The sequence below is a fragment of the Hemicordylus capensis genome, chromosome 5 (assembly GCF_027244095.1).
Source record: "Hemicordylus capensis ecotype Gifberg chromosome 5, rHemCap1.1.pri, whole genome shotgun sequence".
NCBI lineage: Eukaryota > Metazoa > Chordata > Lepidosauria > Squamata > Cordylidae > Hemicordylus > Hemicordylus capensis.
In genome coordinates, this window is record NC_069661.1 from 100246757 (window position 1) to 100271327 (window position 24571).

Below are 24571 nucleotides of genomic sequence, written 5' to 3' on the forward strand. Positions count from 1 at the left end.
ACGAAGTTTAATGATACTTACTCCTAAGTAAGTGTGAAACTGAGATTGCAGCTCAGTTCAGCTTAATTCAACAGGCAGGGCTTGCCCCACTATTAGTCAGTGAAGCAGCTCTCCTAGGTAGCAGATTTTGGATACTGCTATTATCTACCACCATTAAAGGGCAGGATATAATAAAGACTGTAATTAAATTTTACTGCTGAGAGGAAGTAACTGTATTTCACATACAGAGAAATTGAAGTGTTTGGATTACTGCCTCAGGCATCACATTTTTTTGGGATGGCCCTTTATTATCAAGTGGTTAATCAAGTAGCCCACTACCGGACCAGTTATCAGTACTTCACATCAGATCTGGGACATATCAGCAGAAAATGATGCCAAATCAATATATCCCAAAGGATGGTACTTTTGATGGCACTGCCCCAAAGGATGGCACTTTTGGGAACCCTCTTCCACACAGCATCGATCTCATACTATCATTACCATCTACTACAAAGAAGATATGGACCAGCTGAGCTGAACCAATTTGGACCAACTGGTTCGAATTTGAACTGGGTCGGTTCGATGGTTCAAATTAGAACCAAACCAGCCACCAGGTTCGAGCTGCAGGTTCGAATTCAAACCAAACTGGGGGGTGATTCAATTCGAACCACAAAACCCCAAGGCAATCAGACACTCCTCTGATTATTGGTGAATTTTTAAAGTATTTTTGAATTCCTCATAGGGAATAATGAGGATTGCAGCAAATGTATAGCTTCACGTCAGGGGCAAAGGGGTGGCCTAGAGCAGAGTGTGGTGGGTGGTAGTGCCCAAGGGGTGCAAGGAAGGTATCAGAATTATTTGGAAAAAAATTGGGCAAAAGGCTGGTTTTTAAGTGATTTTTGAAGTTTACGTGTCTTTAAGGTTTTTCCTCCATAGAGAAGCATGGAAGTGTCAGCAAATGTATACCTTCACGTCGGGGGCAAAGGGGTGGCCTAGAGCAGAGTGTGGTGGGCCAGAATTATTTGAAAGAAATTGGGCAAAGGGCTGATTTTTAAGTGATTTATTCATAAAAAAATCATAGGAGTGTCTGATTGCTTTGGGGTTTGGGTGGTTGTTGGTCCCCATGGGTGCTCCACAATAGGGAATAATGGGCTGGTTTGAGTCCCATTATACCCTATGAGAAAATAAATAAATAATAATTTTCAAAAATTCATAAAAAATCGTACAAGTGTCCAATTGCTTTGGGGTTTGGGTGGTAGGTACCTATGGGTGCCAGCTACCACCCCACCCACTTTTGGAGGTTCAAACCAGTTTGAAACAGTTCAAATTCAAACCAAATTGAGGGGGGGGTTTCGAGCAAAACCAAAACAGAACCTCCCCCTCCTGGTTCGAAGCTGGTTCGAATTCGAACTGAACCGGCTGGACCGGTTTTGTGCACATCCCTAATTTCACTTTTAACAAAGGTGTTACAAAGTATGTGAAGAACACTGGCAGAGTGGAGAAACAGGGGGACTCTCCTACCCTCTCCTGTTCACCTCAATAAATGTGTGGATCAGACTCATAAGAACAGCCCTGCTGAATTAGGTGCAAGGCCTATCTGATCCAGCATCCTGTTTCCCACAGTGGCCCACCAGATGCCACTGTCTCCATTGCTCTTATCCACAATGATGTCTACTTGCATTGAGTGGGGAGGAAGGGGATGCACAAGTTATATTTCCACCTGATCAGGCATCAATGGAGTGTGCCAAGCTCACATGCTCACTGATGTGTGCAGTGTAAGGCAGGGGAACCCACCTCCTCCTCTACAATGACAATGACTAAACTGGAAAGAAATGGGGAAGGGAGACAGACAGACATGGGAAAGGGCATGCATGGAAAGAGAGATCTCAAGTGCTCTGGTCTGTGTGGGGTATGTCTCTCCTAATTTACCAGCCCAAATCCCAGGCCTAGAGTAGGAGTTTATGTGGCAGATGTACTTTATAGACTTTGTTAGATTTCTAAATCTGTTGCATCATGGCAGAGCTGTAGTAGCTAAAGCAGGGATAGGCAACCTCTGGTATGCCAGATATTGAACTACAATGCCCATCAGCCCCTTGCTACAATTTATTGTAGCAGGAGATGGAAGTTGGTAGTTCAGCAAAGGCTAGAGTTCCAAAGGATGCCTATCCTGCTGTAGTAGAGGTAACTTTGCTCTCTATGCCCCTGGATAATTGATTTGTTAAATTATTGATTTCCTACCTATAGATTAAATCTGCACATTTCCTGCATAATTGATTTGCTCTTTAATTTATTTCCTGCATGGTTAATTTAATACAAAAGGTTAGCAATAGACCTGATTTGCTAATAATGTGCTATAAAAATGCTCTATCTTGTGAGTGTTTGCATTTTAGTGACTTTTTCAACTGGATTTTTTCATTGCAAAATGGGCTTCAACTGCTTTGATAATGCTAGAACAGCAGAGCTTTCCCAGTCGCTTTAGAAACCTGATTTCCTTCCTCTTGTTTTATGCACATTCTGCAGGCTGAGGTAATTAAATCCTGAGCTGTAACACTTTAGACTGCATATGGGAAGATTGCAGTTGTGAATGCTACTCCATGCACAAAGCTCCCTTTGTGTGGTTTAGCCAGACTGGGAGAAGGAAGAGATGGACAACTTCTCTCTCCCTTCCACCATCAGTTTCTGAGGAAGGATGGCAGCTTCCATTTGACAGAACTACCTTCTGCAGTTATTCAGTTGAGGAACGGCCCCCTATTTGGGGAAGAGAGTAGTTTTTAGTTTTTTACCAATCCTGCCTCAGAAGAGTTGACGTCTGCCTTCCCCTTCCCTTCAGAATGGGTCCCCTTGAGAGTACATATCCCAGTGGGAACTTACTTAGGACTTGTGCGTGTGTGTTTTTTTCCCCCAGTGGGAGGAAAAGTGGTTGGGCAGTTATCACAATTTTCTGTGGGAAATAGCAACAGGGAAAGAGTTGAGGTCCCTCTCTCCCCTACATACTGGTCAACATGCAGCTGCATTGTATAACACTGAAAAAGGCAGGGGGTGGGGTGAGAAAAGAATCACAGAAATACACATAACATGTTCTGCCCTGGAGCTCGATTCTAACTATTTATACCATTATGTAGTAATTATTGAAGAGAAATCTTGTGATTGCTCCTCCTGCCAGATACCTCTGACTGAGACCCCAGTTCCTACCTTCATGCATTGAAGCACAACTCTCTTGAAAAGCATGTTTCCTCACAGAGATTGCCCTACATCTGGGCAGGCATTAGGTAGTTCCTGGGATTATCTGAAGTAACTCCTGCTAACTGGGCAAAGAGGCACCTTTTAACGTGGTGATTCTCTTTATTTAGCAGGGGGAGAGCAACTGACCCTATTCACCCCCAGCACAGTACCTCCAGTGACTGTTGCTGGTGTCTACATTTCTTTTTAGATTGTGAGCCCTTTGGGGATAGGGATCCATCTTATTTATTTATTATTTCTCTGTTTAAACCGCCCTGAGCCATTTTTGGAAGGGCAGTATAGAAATTAAATAAATAAATAAATAAATAAATAATAACAATAAGTAGCTCTCTGGGCATATGGACCTTCTTCTCCCTTCCCTTCCCTTCCAACTAATACTGCAAATCTGATTGGATGGCTCAGTGGGAGAGTGGCTATGCCATTTTTAACCCCTCTTTGAGTGTCCAGGGTTGCTTTTACTTTATCATGAATTCATCTCCAGTTTCTTATCTCACAAAGCACTCTCCCTTTCTCCCCTCCTGTCCTACAGATAACTTCTTCAGGAATTCAGAGGTTTTAATGTTAAACTCCCATGTTCTGTTGATGTGAATTTTTGTATCTGCTGCCATTTTGTGACTGGCTCCACCTCCCCAAGCCACATGCAGGATACCTCTAAATACCAGTTTCAGGGGAGCAACAGCAGGAGAGGGGGCATGCCTTCATCTCTTGCCTGTGGGCTTCTCAGCGGCATCTGATGAGCCACTGGGTGGAGGCGAAGGATGCTGGACTAGATTGGTCTGAACTCAATTCATCTGAACTCAAGAAAACCAGCTTGAGAGATAAATCAAAATAGAAGAATGTAAGAAAAACAAATAAAAGCAATAAGAATAAGTTAGTAGGTGGCCCTAATGTAAAGGCAATACAAATATGTTTAAAAATAGTCTATTGTAAGGCACACTTAGCTTAAAGTTCCAGATTATGTGTAAATTCCCAAGCAAGCAAGAGAGAGATGCTAAGAGAGGGGGAAGGGGGAAGTTTGAATCAAAGAGATAGATCTGGGTCCTGAGAGCTGGACAACCACTATACTGTACCTGTCTCTAGGCAATGGGGCTTCAAGCAGTGGGAGATTCATGTCCTTCAGGGACAGCGAGGTGGAAGGCAGGAGGGTTGAAGAGGTTAGTGAAAGGATGGATGCTCACAAAATAGGTGTCTTGGTGGACCCAGCTCCCTACACCTGCTAGGGATGCTGGCTGGATGGACACACAGACTAATTCAGGTAGTGATTTCAGGCTCTTCTGAGGTTGCAAGAGAGCATAGGGCATGCTCAACAGGATCCCAAGTATAGCATACAAGGGAGCATGGAGATGGTCTTGCTGAAGTCCTTGTTGCAGTGGAATCCCAAGTGAGAGGCACGAGGGAACACATTTGTTGCTATTTTCTGCAGTTGGAGTCTTCAGTGGTAGACACAGGAGAGCACACTAGGACATGGAGCTAGGGATACTTATATCCCAAGGCACAACTTATATTGTGCCTTGGGAGCACATTTCTGTTGTCATACTTTGCTGAATAGAAGAGCCCAGACAGGGCAGTATGGAATGCATTGTGTCTGATCGTCCTTCCTGGGTAGGATGGTGTGTGTGAATAGCCTATTGTATGCAAGGCTGATTGAGATGAAAATCAGAGTCTGCAGATGTGTTAAAGAATATCCTGTGCTGGGAAGGGCTTCCCAATAATTCTATCAAAAGTTTCGATAGGCACACTTTCAAAGTTACATCACTGACTCACCCCTTTTGTGATGGAGGCTGCTTCTGCACTTCTCTTCTCTGCTTTCTCTTCCTAGCCTGATTGCTTCGCTAGCAACAGGTATTATCTCTCTTGTGAGAGGATGAGGGGAGTTTTAGATTTCATTCTAAGTCCAAAATGTCCTCAGATGCCAGATAACTCACAATAGCTAATTCTGGAGTCCGCTTAACTGGGCCACCACATAGGGAGAGGGTATATGAAATTAATCCCCTTTGCAATTTGTGTTACTTGCAGCCCAAATCTAGGGGCAAACAGTCCACTGCCAACTAAGTGACTTGTCTCCATGCATAACCTAAATTGGGAGCTCACATTGCGGTGCAACTCCTGAGCAAGCATAGCAAAAGTGCAATATCCAAGCCTGGAGATGCAGTTGTAAACAGAGAGGCTTCTGGGAGCCGGGCAGAATAAGCTCAGCTAGTAACATGAGTTCTGAAAAAATGTTTTGCTAAACAAGTAAGATTGTCATCATTTATTGGGTCTATTGGGAGACTTTCCTGACTCAAATTGGATCTCTGCTGTTGATGCTTCTCCTGAGTTAAGACCAAGCCCAGAGTGAACCATCTAATCCAAGAATCGTTAATCAATTTAAAATCTCCTTCAATAGGACCAAGAAAATGTATTTATTTTTTAATAAGAATTTTTGCTTTTATTAGTGATAGAAATAGAACAGGTTAAATCTCTGAGATTGACATAGTCATACATGAATAAGAGCAATGACTTATCCACAGCTTAGAAAACAAGAAGAAAAAAAGACACAGTAATAATATTTAAGTATACTTAAATGAGTAAAGGTAATCTGTAAGAAAAAGAGAGTAGATCTAAAAAAAACCCCTATATCTAATCGTCAGAGGGGAAAATAAAATTTAAACCTCTCACAGAACACTCCCCCTGGACTTAATCAAATGATTCAGAACAAGATTAATCAATGGAGAAGACAATGAAAATGGAGGGGGGGAACCCTAGTTCTGCCATTACAGAAAAACACAAAGCCACATATCCACCAATATTCTATAATCAAAATTCCATCTTGTCCCATACAGGTGTACAAAACGCCATAATAAAGTAAATGACAGAAATCAGTTAAACCTTCAATAGTCCTCCTCTTCATTTAACAAACAAACAAACAAAACCAGAGAGATGAGTGGAAAGATATTCTTTCATGAAGAGGTAGACTAACTTCAGCCGACTCTGATCTCGGTAATGCACAACTGGGAGAATAAGCTATCAAGCTATCAATGCCGAAAGATGTACGGGATCTTTCCCCGTACATACACATAGTCCTTCTCAATTTCCTTCTGGTTGTTTGCATCACAACAAGTAGTTCATTCAACAGTTACTATTATAAAGTTTTCATAACAAACTATAAAAGTCCATAGGGGAAAAGTAAAATAAAAGAAAAATAATAAAGAAAGAAATGGGAATGATAAAGATATATTTTATTTATTTATTTATTTATTTATTCATCATATTTTTACACCGCCCAAAACTTACGTCTCTGGGCAGTTTACAAGAAGATTAAAAGGTAAAACATTAATTAAAAACAAAAACAAAACAAAACAAAAATTTAAAAGCAAAAAATGTAAAACACAATTTAAAATTTTAAAAACAATATTCTAAAAATAACATTCAAAACAATTAAAACAAGATCAGTTAAAAGCCTGGGTGAAGAAATGCATCTTTAAGGACTTTTTAAAGGATGTCAGAGATGAGGAGGCTCTTATTGCATTCCAAAGACTCGGGGCAGCAACGGAGAAGGCCCGTCCCTGAGTAGCCACCAGACGAGCTGGTGGCAAATGCAGACGGACCTCTCCTGATGATCTCAATGGGCGGCAGAGTTCATTATGAAGAAGCCGTTCTCTTAAAAACCCAGGGCCCAAGCTGTTTAGGGCTTTATAGGTTATGACCAACACCTTGTATTTTGCCCGGAAACATATTGGCAGCCAGTGTAACTCCTTCAATACGGGAGTAATTTGGTCTCTCCTAGATGACCCAGGACCAGCCTGGCTGCTGCATTCTGGACCAACTGTAGTATCTGGACTACGTACAAGGGCAGCCCCACATAGAGCGCATTGCAGTAATCCAGTCTGGAAGTTACCAGCAGATGTACTACTGTTTTGAGGTCGTCTAACTCAAGAAACGGACGCAGCTGGCATATCAGCCAAAGCTGATAGAAGGCACTTCTGGCCACTGTCTCAACCGGGGACACCCAGGAGACTCTTGGATCCAGAAGCACCCCTAGACTGCGTACTTGTTCCTTCTGGGGAAGTGTGACCCCATCCAGAACAGGCAGATCAAACTTGTCTCTTGAGTTCTGACCCTGCACAATGAGTACCTCCGTCTTATCTGGATTCAGTCTCAGTTTGTTATCCCTCATCCAGCCCATTACCGAAAATATATGTTTCGGAAAAATTGAAACTAGATTTCAATTAGAAACTAGAGCTAACTTCAATTAATTGTTCAAAAATGCTCAAATTAAGAATACAAAAAAAAAAAAAAATCAAACACTGAACTTTCCAAATAGAATATCTTGATATGTAATCCTTTAAAAACTATAATGTCATATAATGGAATATAGCCAATAATCTTATTCCTTAAATTTAAAAATATTATCAATATTGCAGCCACTTATTTCTAAAGGTTAATTCTAGAGGTCCACTCTCCGCTAATTCCCCCATTCTTAATATGTTCTCATTTCTTCCATAAAAATGAAAGAAAAAACAAAAAGAAACAAAAGACAAAAATATGTGGCAATTCCTTGTGACAATTACTTAAGTCATGAGAACATTCGGGTATATCATAAAGAATCTTAGTTTTTGAATAGGTTATTTCAGTGTTAAACCCTATATAGAGCTCCCTAAATCTCAATGGTTAAAAAACAGCAGGGTGGGGGGACAATTAACACTGGGAATACATTGAAAAGCCAATTAATAGGGTATATAATTTAATTATACTCAAAGTTAAAACCTGTATATGAAACCGTAAGTAAATCACATATCTAAAAAAACAACAACACACACACACACACAAAAAGGAAGGAGACCTCAAAAGGAGAGAGAAAAAATCAGCATTAATATCATAAGCTCAGAGGGAAAGAGAGGTAAGAGAGAGAAAGTAATTCCATTATACTAAAAGTATAGCAAGGAGAAATAAAATGCTGATAGATACACCACTAAAAATGTTGGGCATGTCATTCATCCCAGCACAAAAACAAAAAAAATGGTGAACATCTCAGCAGCAATTCACATAACATAGAGTTAATGTGAAATCTTAAAAACAGTGTCCAAGGACATTCTCTCGTTAAGAGGGAGACTAAACAAAGCCGGCACTTAACTTCTATGCCTGAGGAAAAAAGGTCATCAAGTTTCTATAAAGTGAAATTCCGTCAGTTAGAATCTTTCTGCGTAAATCTCGCCATTGCCACCTATCCAAAAGCCAAATAGTTATAATAAAACATTTTGATTGATTGATTGATTGATTGATTGATTCCTTGCTTTCTCCACGTGTTTCTTCTACTTGGAACACATGTGTGAGATTCTTCAGGCAAAAGCCTCTATTCAAAAGTGAGCCTCTCTCCTCCAAAGGACTATGTTCATGGCTTCAGAAAAGCACCCAGCTTTCTGATGGATGGATAAAAGTGCTGTGCTAGGCCTATGCCAGCACTGGGTTATAGACAACCATAGCAGAGCCAATCCTGAATAACTGTAGGATGATAGTCCAGTGTGGCCAGGTAGGGCTCAATTGCTGTTGGATCAAGTCATCACTCAGAAAGGGATTATACCAGACCATACTGGTCAGAATGGAACCCAATGTAGCACCTGAAGAATCACTTAGTTCAGGGATTCTCAACCTTGGGTCTCCAGATGTTATTGGACCAACTCCCATAATCCCCAGCCCCAATGGCCTTTGGTTGGGGATTATGGGAGTTGAAGTCCAACAAAATCTGCAGACCCAAGATTGAGAATCCCTGATTTAGTTCGCTGCCTAGGCCCTGAAATGATCTTTGGAGGCCTTCCAGCTCTCCTCACCACTATCTGATAGGCGTGGTGAGCAAGGTCAGATTAACATAGTAGCAAATGTAGCATTTTCTACGGGCCCCGCACGCCTGGCTTGAAGTCTGCCCCTTCTTTTGCTCTCTATTTGGTGCTCTCTGCTGACTCTCCTCATTGCCTGCTGCTGCCCATTCTCTCGCTCGAGGGCGTTTAAGCAAGGTCTTCCTGGCACCATGGTGTTGATTGGGTTATCTATTATGTTAAGCAGCACGGGAGGGAGTAGTAAGAACAACAATAAGAACAGATAGCTTGCAAAGGGGTCTCAAAGATAACTTAATCACCAGGGAATTGGACCTTATTTGTTTAAACTGTAAAAGTTTTTAAAAACATACACAGAGAGAGTAAAAGAAATAAAAGCAGTTTAGATTTAAAAAACAACCAACTATTAATGCCAGGGCAGAAGAAAAGAAGCTAAAGGACATGCTAGTTGAATGTTGCCGACTGACTGGGAGAGGGTAAAGATAAACAATGAGAATGTGTACCTTTAAGAGGAAAAAGAAAGCCGGAAGTAACTCAGATGCACGGCAAGAGGAGTCTCAAAGTTTAGTGGATCAATTGAGGGGAGCTTGGAGGGAGATTATATTATGGTCTTGTTGGGTAAGGTCACTTATATTCTCCTTTAGTATCTAGTGCTGTTGGGAGGGAATTTGTGGTCATTGCTTTTCAAGGAACTGCCAAATTTAAGGTGAGCTCCTTTCCTCTCCTCTAGAACTGAAATAACTACTGCTGCGTTGCCAACTTCATTAGCTTTACATTGGGATGCCCATTGAAATTGTCCAAAGATAAATGGAGGCTGCAAACCTAAACACGCTTACTAGAGAGTAAGGCTCATTGAGTTCAGTGGGACTTACTTCTGAGTAAACATGCTTAGGGTTGCACTGAATGATTTGTGCATTTCCTCCTTTTAATATTAAGCATGTTAGTGTAATTTAGATTGAAAGAGGCTGTGCCTCCTGCCAAAAGATTGTCTTTTGGATACTTCTGTTTTCATGGAAGTTGCTAATGCACCTCATCATAATCACATTCATTTGCAATGCATCAACTATTTTAAATATACATCTGCTTTCCTGTCAGGCTTGCACAAGAGGTTAAACATATATTCTTAATATTGTCAAATGGCCCTTTTAATGTGATGGCTGCTGGGATCCAATATGTTCTGCACACATAGGAATCAAACATCCACTGTTGTGTGCCAAAATTGCTAATAGGTTCAGATTTCTCAAAGTACAGAATTCCTGAGAACCTTTTAATTTAAACATTCAGAGTTTTGTTCCCCACCCCCTTTCTCTTTGTGAAAATAACTCCAAAGTCAGGAGTCACAAAAGTGTGTGTGTGGGGTGTGTGTGTGTGTATGTTTTTCAAAGTTTGTTGACTGGCTGGCTCAGCTGAGTGGAGGCATGGGGTGGTTGGTGGGGGGGCACTAGGCAAATGAAAAAATTGAATTACTTTATTATGCAAGTAAATAATTTATGTTTCAATATTTACGTGCATTTTTAAAATTTGGGGCCCCTTCATAACATATGCTACAGGCCCCACACTAGCTTAATCCGGCCCTGGTGGTGAATGACTTTCTTGGTTGTGACATCCCAGGAAGGCACCAAGGTTGTGGAATGCTCTCCCCAGGGAGGCTTGCAGCCTACCTTGCTGTCTTTTCTGTGCCTGACAAATACCTTTTATTTTCCCAGGTTTTTGAAACTCTGATAAGACTATTTTAATGCTGGTATTTTATCTGTTGTTTTGTTCTTGTGTCATTTGATGGATTTCTTTATACTTCCAAGGCTGTAATTCACTCTAGAAATATTGATATTGAAAGGTGGAATATAAATCCATAAAATAAGTATAAATAAAGGTATCCATCCAAAGGGATCAGGGAGACAGGACCCAGGACAAGCAGGTGAGAGATGGGAGTCCATGAAGGCAGCCAACTAGGCTGCCCAGGCAAAAATCCAGTCCTGACTTGCAAGCATTTAAAGACAGGCCAAGGCAAAAGGGCCAGTATGGTGTAGTGGTTAGAGCATTGGATTAGGACCAAAGAGACTTGAGTTCAAATTCCCATTCAGCCATGAAACTCACTAGGTGACTCTGGGCCAGTCACTTATCTCTGAGCCTAATCTATATCACAGGGTTATTGTGTGGATAAAACATAGCCATCTACACAACTCTGGCTCTTTGGAGGAAGAATGGGAAATAAATGTAGTAAATAATAAATGAATAAAACTCTGAGGGTCTGGGTTATACTGTTTCCCTTTCCCCTCTACTCTGCAGCCTAAAGCGGTTCACAACAAGATACATCAGTCTACACACCAGGAACTTTCTTGCTGGTCCTGATATCTCTCAACAATCCAATTAAATCCCAATACAGCAAAACCCAAACTCCTGTGCTTTTACCCTCTTGCAAATGGGTATCATTACTAGAGAGATGTCATATGTTCCAACCACCGACCAGGTGGTTGACCATCTAGAAAGATCAAGATGATCTTGCTACTTATAATTGCCCATTAACTGGCTTTTTATGACAGCCAACCCTTACCAAATGCAGCCATTCCTACATGAAGCAGCAATCTCTCCAGTCTGAATGAGAGAACAGCATGGTTAGAACCATGTAATGTAGTTTTCTGTATCCAAATTTTAATCTGTGTATTTATAAAAATTAGATGATTTATATACACTATTGTTAAGGTTATTTAAATGTTCTGAACTGTGCAACCCTCGGTGTCATTGCTTTCTGAGGGCAGGTTTTTCTTGCTTGAATTCAGGATTATATAATATCAGGGTTTAAGGGTAAATAAGGGACCCAGCACATCTTTCAGTTTCATTGCTATTTTAGGAAACTCAAACCTAGTTTTTCCCGTCTCTTGTGCCATACTCTAAAGCATCTCAAACTGGCAGTGAATTGGGTATTTGATTATTTCTTAGCGGAAAGAAAAGCATATTAAAGTATATATCTGTTTTATCTGCACTGCAAAGAGAGTAACAACATGAAAGCCACATTGAAGCAATCCTTCAAAGAAAATGAAGCAGAGCAGCTCTGGAACTTTATTGGGATTTTTCCCTCTCATTCCATATGGAAAGGAAGGAGATTTAAACCCTGATTTTAAACTCTGATGATTAACTCTAAGCAGGTATGGGATTATGTATGTTCTGAGTTCAAAAGCACATCATATACTCTCTCTTTTTTTGCTCTCTGAATATGAATACACTTGAATTAATGTAGACTGAAATATTGTGTGTCCCCCCCCCTGAAAAAAATGCACACAGTGCAAACTTGAAGGGATGCGAGTTCCTTTTTGACAAAGATGGAGGCAGCAGTGGCTACATGGCAATGCCCATGGCATAGGCCAACAGCACCAAGAATGGCCAATAGCAGCCCACAGATATCTCCAAGCCCAATGCAAAATGCTGGTTCTTACCTCAGATATGGCTTGGGACTATGATACCTTAAGGCTCTTGTCTTCCCATTGCAACTACTTTAAATCAATATCAGATGCCCTGCTCTCTGTCATCTGAAGTTCAGAAGGTAGGCATGTGAGATGACGTTAAAAAAAATCACTGAATCCCAGTTGTAGATTGCTATTCCTAGGGAAACCTGCCTGGCTCCTTCCCTGCCTGCCTTAGGAATGTACTTCCGTTGTAAGTGAAATACAAATATTGGCAAAGAAATTCTGAGCGGAGGTCTCTCACTTGTATAGCCTTGTCAATTACCTCAATTTTGGTCACGAGATCCTGCAGTTCCCCTGATTGACAAAGTTTTCTTAGTGTGTGTGGTCAACACCTGGCCTTTCCGGAGCGCTTCTGTGAATTCTGTGGACTGATTGGTGGTAGGGAGTGGTGCTGAAGAGCTCTGGGATACTATATTTATTTGGGGCTGCACCATTCATTTTAAAAAGGTTTTGTTATGATTGTATTGAAAACTTTGTTAGCTAGCTACCTTGAACATCTAATGTGATAGGCTGGTACAATATATATTATTGTAATGAAGAAATTAAATGATAAATAAAATCAATTAATAGAGTAACGTATATAAAAATAGTGCAGTAGAATTCTGCTACTCAAGACTTCATTATCTAAATCTCCAAATTACTATGGATTCCCCAAACAGACCATTTATTACTGTTATCAGCCTACATACAAACTAATGTGCTGTAAGGCTGTTGCTCTAATGCAAGGACATAGTGCAATGGTGTTCCACAAAGAGAGAAACATCTATTCCAGACTTGTTCTTAGCTAGTGGAAGATGCAGATAATGTGTTACACAACCTTGCATGTATCCCAGAGACCTAGCAGTTGTTCAACACTGCAGAGCTGAACAACTGCCCCACAGCTTTGCACAGTGTGCAACTCTTCTCATTGCTCTAGTACAACATTAGTCTGGACTTCAGCCATTATTATTAGTCTGGATGTCAGTCATTATTAAAATGTGTATACATTACTTTTCACCAAAGAGTTCTCAAAGCTGTTTACACAGCAAAAAATGTTTATACGTTTTTCTAAATAATTTTTCAGACAGATGAACAATTATAATGAATGTACATTAAAATAAAGAAACATAACTGATTAAACAATTTACAGCTTTCAATACAGTACAATATTTCTCTCTCTCAGTGTTACATAATTCTCTATAATAAGATGGTAAGTGTGCGTCCGTGCCTTAGAACGCTGGGGTCTGCATCCGTGTCTCCCTGGGCTGTTCTGGGCATGCGCGAAGTGCATGCCCAGAACAGTCCGAGGGAGACACGACCGCCGACACCAGGTGGCCATGCTGGCCGGTTCTCCTGTCGCCGCCTCTGCCCGCCTGGCCGGAGAAAGGACGCCGGGAAGGGAAAGACGGTGGGGACGGCCAGCACTCTGGGCGGCGGGGGCGGCACTCTGGCTGGGTCTCTTGCTGCCGCCTCTGCCCGCCCGGCCGGAGTAAGGATGCCGGGAAGGGAGCAGGGGCGGGCAGCACTCTGGCCAGCGGGGACGGCACTCTGGGTGGCACTCTGGGAGGAGGGAAGGGAACGGACGCCGGGGAAGGGAAAGACGGACATCGGGTGTGGACGCCGGGTAGGGAAAGACGGCGGGGGCGGGCAGCACTCTGGGCGCCGGGGGTGGCCACAGCAAGGCAATGGTGACGGCACAGAGAAGCCGCGGCGAAGGGAAAGATGGCGGTTGCGGGTGGCACTGTTGGCGGCGGGGCCGGCACTCACCGCCCGACCAGGAGCCCAGAGGCAGCAATGGCACACCCGGCCCGGCAGGACACCAACCGCCCCCGCCGCCCCCCCCACCTGATTAAGGGCCAAATCGGCCCAAACTACTGCCGCCGCAGCCGCCACGGCCGGCCGGCCGCCCACCCTCCCAGCTGCCCGAGTCCTCCTCACCACCGTCTTCAGCCCGCGTCAGTCGGGCGATCAGGGACCATAATCAGAGAAGGAGAGAAGAGCTCGCAAACAGAGCTCCTCTCTCTGCAAAGCCTCAGCCCGAACTGACGCTTCGGGCGCAAAGAACGCCTGGGAGTTGCATCCTTTGCACCCAAAGCGCCAGTTCGAGCAGAGACTTTGCAGAGAGAGGAGCTCTGTTTGCGAGCTCCTCTCTCCTTCTCCGATTATGGTCCCTGATCGCCCGACTGACGCGGGCCGAAGACAGTGGTGAGGAGGACTCGGCTAGCTGGGAGGGTGGGCGGGCGGGTGGCGGCGGCAGTAGTTTGGCCAGATTTGGCCCTTAATCAGGTGGGGGGGGCGGCAGGGGCGGCTGGTGTCCTGCCGCCCCAATTAATCCAATAATTACGCGGCAAGTGAGAGAGCGGCGGGAGGGGTAAGTAAACCCTCCCACCACTCTTAAAGGTACCCCCCACCCAGTGGCACTAGCGCCCGTTATTTTAACGGGCTGAAAAATACTAGTATATAAATAAATACCCATCCCATTTCTCAAAACCCTTCCCCTTTTAGATAAAGAACAGAACAGAAAACAAAGAAAAAGACTCGCAGAATCACTCTGACCACGAATTTCTACAAAAAGTATATTTCACAATGCATACAGTTCCAAGAACAATTTCCAAATTTCCTGGAATTTGTTAGGAGCTTCTCTTTTAAAATAAGCCATTTCCCTCCAAGCACCCAAAACCAGTAAATCATAAATCCACTGTTCTGTCTCAGGAGTGTCCTCTGCTTTCTATTTCTGAAGTATAAGGCATTCAGGCACAGTTTGTGCCAGCAATAACCATACACCTCTATGGTTAGAGAACTAACTAACCATAGTAACCCCTAGATGAATTCCAATTCCTTGCAATAAGTCCAAGTATTGCAATAGAAGCTGTACATTCAAAATTAGAACACAACACTAAGGATATCCTTTCAAAGACCTCCTTCCAGAAGATGGTAACAGACTTGCAGCCCCATAAACAAATCTGCAGCCCATACTAATCCAGTACCTCCTGTATTAAACTGACAACAGGTATTGGTATTTGAAAGGTCAAACTGAGGAAGTCTTTTTAAAAGACTTTATGTTTATCAGTGACATTCAATACAAAGAACACATCCTTCTATCTGAACTTCTAGTTTCCCAGGTACCTTTATTGTCCCCTGAGATACTTCTATGGATGAGTCTGCTGTTTGCCTTAGAAAGCATGTAAACATTATTAGTGATGCCTATTATTTTTAGAAAAATTGACAGTTCATTCTTTTGATTGCAAAATTGTTGTCTCAGTTCAAATCCAGATGCTAATCAAGTGCAAATCACAATGCCAGCCATGCAATTTGCTATTTCAATACACCCCAGAACTGCAAGTTAATTGGCATTGCATTGCTTGTCTCTCTTGTTAATTTCTTTTTATTGCTTTGTGAAAATGAACACACTCAGCCTAAATGGAATGCCAGTGTGATAGAAAGACAAGAGAGACCCCACAGGCACAGTAGGGTTGCCATCCGTCCAGGATTGGCCTAGGGCCTCCAGGAATTGGTAATTTTTAGATCACTATTGAAAGCAATCCAGGAGATTTTAATGGCTTGATACTGTGAAAAAGATTGGCAAATATATGAGGCTGGGGGAAATCGCAGGAATAGTTTGAGTCAGACTTGGCAACCCTAAGGCATAGACCAAATGTTCATAGACTTTAAGTGCTTGTTCGCATTAGCTCCTGAATGCTCAAAAGGACTTATCAGTGTTCACCAAGAGCTTGATCAAACGGGCTCAATGCTGGCCTGAGATGGTTGCATAACATGCTACCATGTGTGCCACATGCACACATAGCAACAGTTCTGTGAAGTTATACTTTGAGCATGCCTGTGCAAGACTGGTGGGCATATTCAAACTATGACTAAAATTTTCCAATTGTGAAGTGGAAAGTTCATTCCCCTCAGTACCTGACTTAAGAGGTTTCAAGTTAAGACAAACAGCAAAATAAATTTGTAAATTGACACCTTGTTCCATGTTTACAACTGCGTTTTAACTTTACACTTGCCAGAAGAAAATGTAAAAGTGGAAGAGCCAGTAAGCAGCGGGTGGCAAGGATGACCAACTTTTCATCCTTCACCATCAACTAATCTGCTGCATGGCTGTGACTCACCATGAGCTTTGACAGCAGCACAAAAATATATGGTATATGGCCTTGGTTCAGGAACCATACTCCCATTTGTAACATTGTTTCCTATAGGAAAATAAGTTCTGAGTTAAGATGTTTTTACTTTTTTTTAACTTACTTCTGAGTTAAGATGTTTTTACTTTTACTTACTGAGTTAAGATGTTTTTACTTAGTTTTCAGGAACCAATTGTGCTGTAAGTCTAACAACTTCCCGCATAGGCACAATTCTCCCCATGTGTGTTCAAGCCATATGTGCCAGTGCTAGGAGGGAGAGAATGCTAGGGCATTTTTTCTTATTAGTGACCAAGGGGAATTGGGAAGGCCTCAGCAGGAGGCCATGGCAAGGTGATAAAAACTGCTTTGTTGCCCCATCTTGCAGCCACAAGTGTGTAAATAAGATAATTACACACCATGTAAAGAAGTACTTACTTTTGCCGACTGATCAAAAGAAGTAGGATTCAATAGCTGAAAACTCAGAACCCTTGGGAAACAGGTGATGCAATCTAATTAAAGTTAAGAGTAATTCATTAACCCTCAAAGCCTCTATAAACCCAATAATATTTAGAATTTCATTAACCAAATAGACACCCCAACCAGAGGTGTATCTAGGGAAAAATAGCGCCTAGGGCAAGCACTGAAATTGCACCCCCTGTCCAAACATAACACCCATCTTTCAGATAACTTTACTATAATATCAGCTGAAAAATACAAGCCAAGCTCATTAATCTTTTAATATTTCAAAAACTATTTAGCAGTGGACGTAGCCAGACCAAAAAATGCTAGAAAACTACAAATTTCAGTACGCTGGGGCTCATTAAATACCCAAGTACTATGTAGAGGTGTACTTGGGAAACTATTAATGTCTAATTCTCTAGTATGCATTGTAGCATCACTATTACATAAGTTTTAAAAATAAATGGAGAATTTGACTTTTCCCAGATACTCTGAAAATAATTAAAGGATATGCAGAGTAAACTGTGTCACTGCTTGGAATATATTCTAGTATTTCAGAAAGACAGTTAAAATGAGAGAAAGAGAGCAAGAAACTCCAGTGGGCCTTAATACTAAGGATTTCACATGGATTCAAAGACAAATTCTCCATTAAATAGCCATATTATTAAGGCATCACATTTAACTCACTTATCACAAGAAGCAAAGTAAGAGCACATGAATACAATCCTTGCTGATAAGCTTCAGCTCATTAATCACAAGCCCTGATTCTCTGTACATAGTGCCAAACTGAATATGTGTACAGTGACTTATGTTATATTATTTTTTTATATATATATATACCTGTAGCCCCTTCGAGCGCTTCCTAAAGGCTGTGGGGTGGGTCTGCAAAGTATCCCCCTCCCCTCGCTGGCCTCTAGGGCTTTGAAGGGACCATTTGAGCATGTGCGGTGGCTATTTTTAATATATATATATATATTTTTTAAATGGCTGCTGAAAACAAAATGGCTGCTGTGCATGTTCAAATGGCCTCTGTGAGGCCTGGCATGGCCTAGGGCCTCACAGAGGCCATTTGAGCATGCACAGTGGCCATTTTTATTTATTTATTTTTTTAAAAAAATGCCCCCCCCTTCAAGTGGCGCCCGGGGCATGTGCCCTGCCTGCTCTATCATAGATACGCCCCTGACCCTAACCAATTCCACAATATTGTTGAGTGGAATGAGTGGATGAAGCTATTTGTGCAATTACTACTCATTCATCCTCATCTTCTGGGAGCTCCTCTTGGCCTGGAAGTGGAAGTTGAGATAAACAATCTGCAGTTGTATTCTGAAGACCTAGAAGATATGCCATCTGTAAATCAAAGTCCCCAAGTCTGGTGATAAATTTGACTATTCTTGGGGTTGCTCAGCTTGATCCTTGAGTAGTAAATAAAGCAGAGAGAGGTTTATGGTCTGACCATAAAGTGAATTTTCTGCCCAAGTCAGTCCTGAGTGCCTCACTGCCAAGAAGCTAGTGCTTTTTTTTAGTGACAGAATACATCTTCTCTGAAGCAGTAAGCACTCTGGATGCAAAGGCAACTGTAACTTCCCTGTTCCTTTTCGTTGGGTCTAAACAGCACCCAAACCATATTCAGAAGTATCAGTGGTAATAATAATTAGGGATTAGCAATGTGAGAACAGGTTTGACGTCAAACCTGTTCAGTTTGACTGTTCGGGGTTGAACTGAACCACCCTGGGTTGAACACCCCCAAATGTTCCGGGGGGTTCGCGGACCATTTTATTAAAAATAAAAATAATTTTTTGTTTAACCTTATTCCCACTCAGGGAAGTTCCTGAAGGCAGCGGCGGGTATGTGTGTGTCCACGGAGGTTCCCCCTTCCCCTGCTGGCCTTCCTCATGCCCCTCTTTGCCTGTTCGGGTGCTCTACGGCCAATTTTTGGCCTTCACGCAGCAGCCCAGCGGCCATTATGGAGGCCGCGCGCCTGCGCACATGGCCTCTGCATGGCCCAGGTGAAGAATTGTAGTCCAAAAGAAGTGAGAGCAGGGCTTTCAGCAATGGCCAATTTGATAGTCTGAAAACTAGCTCTGCAGTTTTCATCAGAATTAAATTCTACATTCTTTTGAAAAGAAGATGCAATGGAGCAATTTTTGAGGCAAATTGTCTAAGAGATTTAGAGTAATACAGAGTCTAAAAATGATTGAAGTGCATCCTTGTTGTGTGGTTCTGGTGTTTCCCGAATAGATTTACCAAGTCTGCCTTTGGATCAGTGTTTTCTATAAGGCAGGGCTACTCAACGTCAGCCCTCCTGCAGATGTTGGCTTACGACTCCCATAATCCCTGGCTATTGGCCACTGTGACTGTGGATTATGGGAGTTGTAGTCCAAAAATAGCTGGGGTCCAAAGTTGAGCAGGCCTGCTCTAAGGCGTGTGCCTGTGCATGCACTCATAAGTTTTTTGAAGTCTGCTCAGTTAATCTTAGATCCTGCTCACGTTTAATCAGGAGGGCCCAACTCTGAATGCACATGCAAACACACTGCCTTGATAATGCTGCCCAGAACAAAACTCATTTCACACACAAATGAGAGAGAAAAAATAGAGGGAACACTGCTTGGGATGTACATGACTCTGAGATATTGTGTATCTCAAGTGCATCACTGAGTGTGTGCAAAACTGACATTTCTCTGCAGAAATAGAAAGTCCATGTTGCGGCAGTTTTCTTAAGATGTCTTGTAGGGGATCCCCCAACGGGCCATGGGCTGCCACAAGAGATCAGGCTGGCACTCGGGAACCTAGCCTCCTGGTGTGGCTGGTGTTGGTCCCCCCCGGCCATGCAACCCTGGAGGCAGCTGCTTGCCCCATCCAGGGAGCATCTGCCTGGCCCCTACCAAATAGCAGCATGCTGTTGCTTGAAGACGGCGAGTTGTCGCAGGATCAGGGGCAACTCACACAAGATCTCCGATACTTGCCCCATCTGCCAAGGGTTATGTAAACCAGAGCTGGCCAGTGATGAAGGGCCAGTCCAGGAGGAGAGCTGGAAATTTAATATTCGTCTTCCATTTATGTTCCCATTGTTGAATATCAATTGTCCTTTTTAAGTTTTGCATCCACTTAATCATGCAATCTTTAATCTGTTCTGTTTCTGAGCCATATTTCAACAGCAACTTGTATATCAATCCCAATAAGTGATCAGCCTTTTTGGTTATTAATACTTCAAATTCCATTGTCTCTGAGCTTACCACTTTGTTTTTGTATTTCTTTCTTCACTATCGAGCTAATTTGTAAATAATGAAAGCACGAAGGTTCCTCAGAACTTTCCAAAGTGAGAGTTTGAATAGATTTAGGTTTTGCTTTCCCAGCAGTTAAATTTTGCATACTAAATGCCTTCTTTCTCCAAAAACCAAACTTATTGGATTTTTCTTCTTCTTGGGAAAAATAATGTTTAAAATAGATGCCAAGGGTGATAAATCTGGGCTGATCCTTTTCTTATACTTGTCCCAGATACTTAGCAGACTGTTTCTGATTGTGTGGGACTTTCTTTCCCGATCATTTCTTTTTATGTTAGTCCATAAAAACTTATGTAGTCCATCCGACAGATCTGATCCCTCCATGTCAGTGTTCAAACTGTATGGTTCTCTGATCCAATCCAAGATCCATGTCAAACAACTGGCATGGTAGTATAGTTTCAAGTTAGGGACAGCCAATCCTCCGCCTCTTGCATAATCCTGAACTTGATTCTTGGCTTCTTCTAAGCCCAAATAAAGGAATTTATATGCCTCTGCCATGTGTTCAACGTCTTATCTTCAATCTTAATTGGAATCATTTGAAATAAAAAATTCATTCTTGGTAAAATATTCATTTTAACAGATGTTGTCTTTCCCAGCCAAGAAAGATTTAGTTTTTTCCACCTATTAAAGTCTGCTAAGATAAGATTCCACACTGGTAGATAATTGTTCTTGAACAGGTCTTTATTGTTTCCTGTTAGATTAATCCCCAAATAATTAATAGGTTTTGCTGTCATCTGAAATCCAGTCTTGTCTTTCATATACAATAATTCCATAGCTGACAAGTTCCATGTGATGATCTGTGTTTTGCTTTTATTAATCTTGTATCCCGAGATCCTACTGTACTGGTTTATATGTTCCATTTTGCATCTAGGGAGTCCTTTGGTCGAGTAATTGTGAGAACCACATCGTCCACATACAATTTTATTTTATGCTCATGATTTGCCATCTTAATTCCGTAAAGTCTTTGCTCCTGTCAGATCTTCTTTGCCAGAGGTTTGAGAGCCAAAAAGAACAGCAGTGGGGAGAGATGGCACCCTTGTCTAGTACCATTGTTGATGGCACATTTTTAAAATAGAATCTCATTCACTATTATCTTTGCCGATTGCTCCTGATAGATACTTTGAATCCAAGAAAGGAAATTTAGTTCAAAGTTCATTCTTTCCAAAACCTTAAACAGAAAAGACTAGTCCAGATTATCAAAAGCTTTCTCTGCGTCCAGGAAAATCATCACTGCTTTACTCTTCCTCTTTGAAATATCATCTATTGCATTCAGTGCAAATCTCAAATTGTCTTTTAGGTATCTCTTAGGTATAAATCCTGTTTGATCTACATCAAACAGGATTACATCAGTCAAAAAGCCCTTCAACCTTCCTGTCAAAATCGCCACGAAGAGTTTGTAGCCAACATTCAACAAAGAAATTAGTCAGTATGATTCAGGTTGAGTTGCATCCTTCCCTTCCTTGTGGATAAGAGATATGAATGCTTCTTGCCAGGAGGAGGGCAGCGCATGGCAGTGTAGTATTTCATTCATTACCTGAGTCAATGGGCTAATTAATATTTACTGAAAATACTCGTAATAAACCAAAGAAAATCCATCCGGGCCAGGGGTATTATTTTTTAAACATTGTATTGACTCTCTTGTTTCCTCTTCAGAAATTGGTTTGTTCAGTAGTTCTTTCTGTCTATCCGTGAACTCTGATATCTGTAGATTTTCTAAGTACTTTATAGTCTCCTCCAGATCCGTCATTTCTTTTCTGTATAATTTAGTCTAATAGTCTGTAAACTGGTCAATCATTCTATCCGTCTTTGAAACAAACGCTTTCCCATTCCATATGGAGATGATGACTCTCCTCTCACGTTCTTTTCTCAATTGGTATACCAGTAATTTATCGGGTTACCCTGCTCAAAGTGTTTTTGTTTTGCATAAATTATTTTCTTGTATGTCTCTTTTGCTTCTATGAGATCCATTTGTTTGAGAAGCCCTTTATACTCTGCCATATGTCCTTCGATGGATTCATCTTGTGAGTCATTTCTAAGTGGTTCAGCTCATTTAATAGGGACTCCTTCTGCTTTTGCAAATCCCTCTTCCTCCTTGAGGTCTCCGAGATAAACAATCCTCTCATGAAAGCTTTACTAGAGTCCCATACAGAGAATAATGAGAATTCTGATGTCATATATTTCTGGAAGAAACTCTTAATTCATCTTGGCACTTCAGCTTAACAGAAGATTCTTCAATCTCCACCTTCTTGCCCCTGTGTGTCCTCTGTTAAGTCTAATTACTAGCGGGTTGTGATCAGTATACATAAGCGGAGCCACTTCCACCTTAATCAGTCTTGGTAATGTAGATTTCAAGATCATACACATATCTATTCTGGAGTAAGTTTGATGGGGTTGGGAGAAAAAGGTACAGTGGTCCCTCGACTTACGTAAATAATCCATTCCGAACGCACGTTCGGAGGTTGAAATTTTCGTAAGTCGAGGAGCGCACCACGGAAGTCTCAAAGCACTCGTAATTCGAGGAAGCCGCATCTGAACATTCGTAGGTCGAGTAAGCAACTACTTCCGGTAAGCAACTATTTCCGGTCTTTTTTGTTGCTCGTAACTCGAAAACAACGTAAGTTGAGTAGTTCGTAGGTCGAGGGATTACTGTATAGCCCTTTTCCAAAGGATGCTTGTATCACCATGTGTCTTCTAAAGATAGAAGTGTCATGTAATCCAATGCACTTCTTGGCAATTTGCCAGAGTTCTTCTTATGTTGTCCTGACTTGTCAAGGGTTAATGAGAGAACTGCATTCCAATCTCCCATCACAAATACTTCTCCTTCAACTATCTCCAGCAGTGACTGAAAAAAACTGCTCGTAAAATTAAATCTTGTTATCATTTGGAGCATAAATTGAGGATATTGTCACTTTGAGTTGTTGCTGAGTTTGGAACCTCAGTATAATGTATCTGCCAGCTGTATCCTGTATTTGCTCTTCCAGAGTCCATGACAAGGGGTATACCATAGATATGTGTGTTAGAGTTTTTGGCTGTAGTCACTGGTATTGTTGTTCTCCTTGCAGGACCGGTATCACTGGCTGATACCGTCCTCATCCTCAGGCATTCAATTGTGTTCTGGGCCTACAAGTGGGTGCATGACGCAGTACCCAGAACACAGCTAGGACTGGGGAGTGGGCTTCAGTTTCCTTTCTTGGCCAACAGGGTATGCTCTTTGCCCAATTTTTACCAGCATTGCTGGAATTCTTGCAGGGTATGCCGCCTCCAGATATCCTCGTGGTCCATCTGGGGGAAAACAATCTAATGAGACAGTCAGGACTCTCCCTTATCCTTAAGGTTCATGCTGATCTTGCAATGGTGCAGGGCTGGCTCCAAGACTTGATCATTGTGTGGTCCATCCTGCTGCAGCGCAGGGTCTGGAGGGGGGCTGATAGACCTGGGAGGATTGATAGGGCCAGGAGGAAGATCAATGCTGCATTGGCAAATTTTGTAGAGACCCTGGGTGGAGGTTTGGCACATCCTGATATAATATTTTCAGCGTTGGAGTTGTATAGGGGTGACAGAGTCCATCTTTCAACAAGGGGCACCAAGATTTTCTTAGAGGAACTAAGGCTGGGATTGGCTGCAATTTTGCATGGTTGGTGGGCAGTAGGGATGTGCGTTTCGTTTCGGACACAAAATGTTTTGTGCACAAAACAGGCCATTTCGGCTGTTTTGTAGCCAAAACAAAACACCCAATGCTTAAAACAGAAAATTTTGTAGCCAAAACAAAACGTCCCTGTTTCGGATACAAAACGTTTTGTTGTTTCGGCTGTTTTGGAACTCCATTTTTGCAATCACAAAAAATCTTTCTCCTTCAGTCTCCATTTTGAGTTTTGACATCTGTTTGAATTTCCGGCCCTTCCACCCTGAAGATTGGCCAGCAGGGGAGTGCGGGGTCTGGGGTTGGGGAGCGCAGCGCGGGGTCTGGGGTGGCAGCAGGGGAGCGCGGGGCTTTGAGGTTGCAGCAGGGGAGCATGGGCTTTGGGGTTTCAGCAGCGGAGCATGGGCTTTGGGGTTGCAGCAATTGAATTTAAAAATTTATGTGTGGTGTTTGTTGTTGTTTCACACTCTTATGTGTGGATAAATTGCATTTCTGGGGGGGGGATGTGAATGTGCGTGACGAAAACTTGTTCTTTGCAAAGCTCTGCAGGTGTTGTAGATGTGTGATGTTGATGTTATTTTGGAGGGGGAAG

General features: G+C 42.1%; 1 long non-coding RNA gene across 1 annotated transcript in view; it reads right to left on the reverse strand.

Annotated features, from left to right (window-relative positions):
• LOC128328427 (uncharacterized) overlaps positions 1-24571 on the reverse strand; it is a 78470-nt gene that overhangs the window by 46644 nt on the left and 7255 nt on the right. The window contains exon 2 of the long non-coding RNA XR_008309204.1: positions 17035-17108. This is a non-coding gene — a long non-coding RNA (uncharacterized LOC128328427). The remainder of the gene's footprint in view (positions 1-17034; positions 17109-24571) is intronic.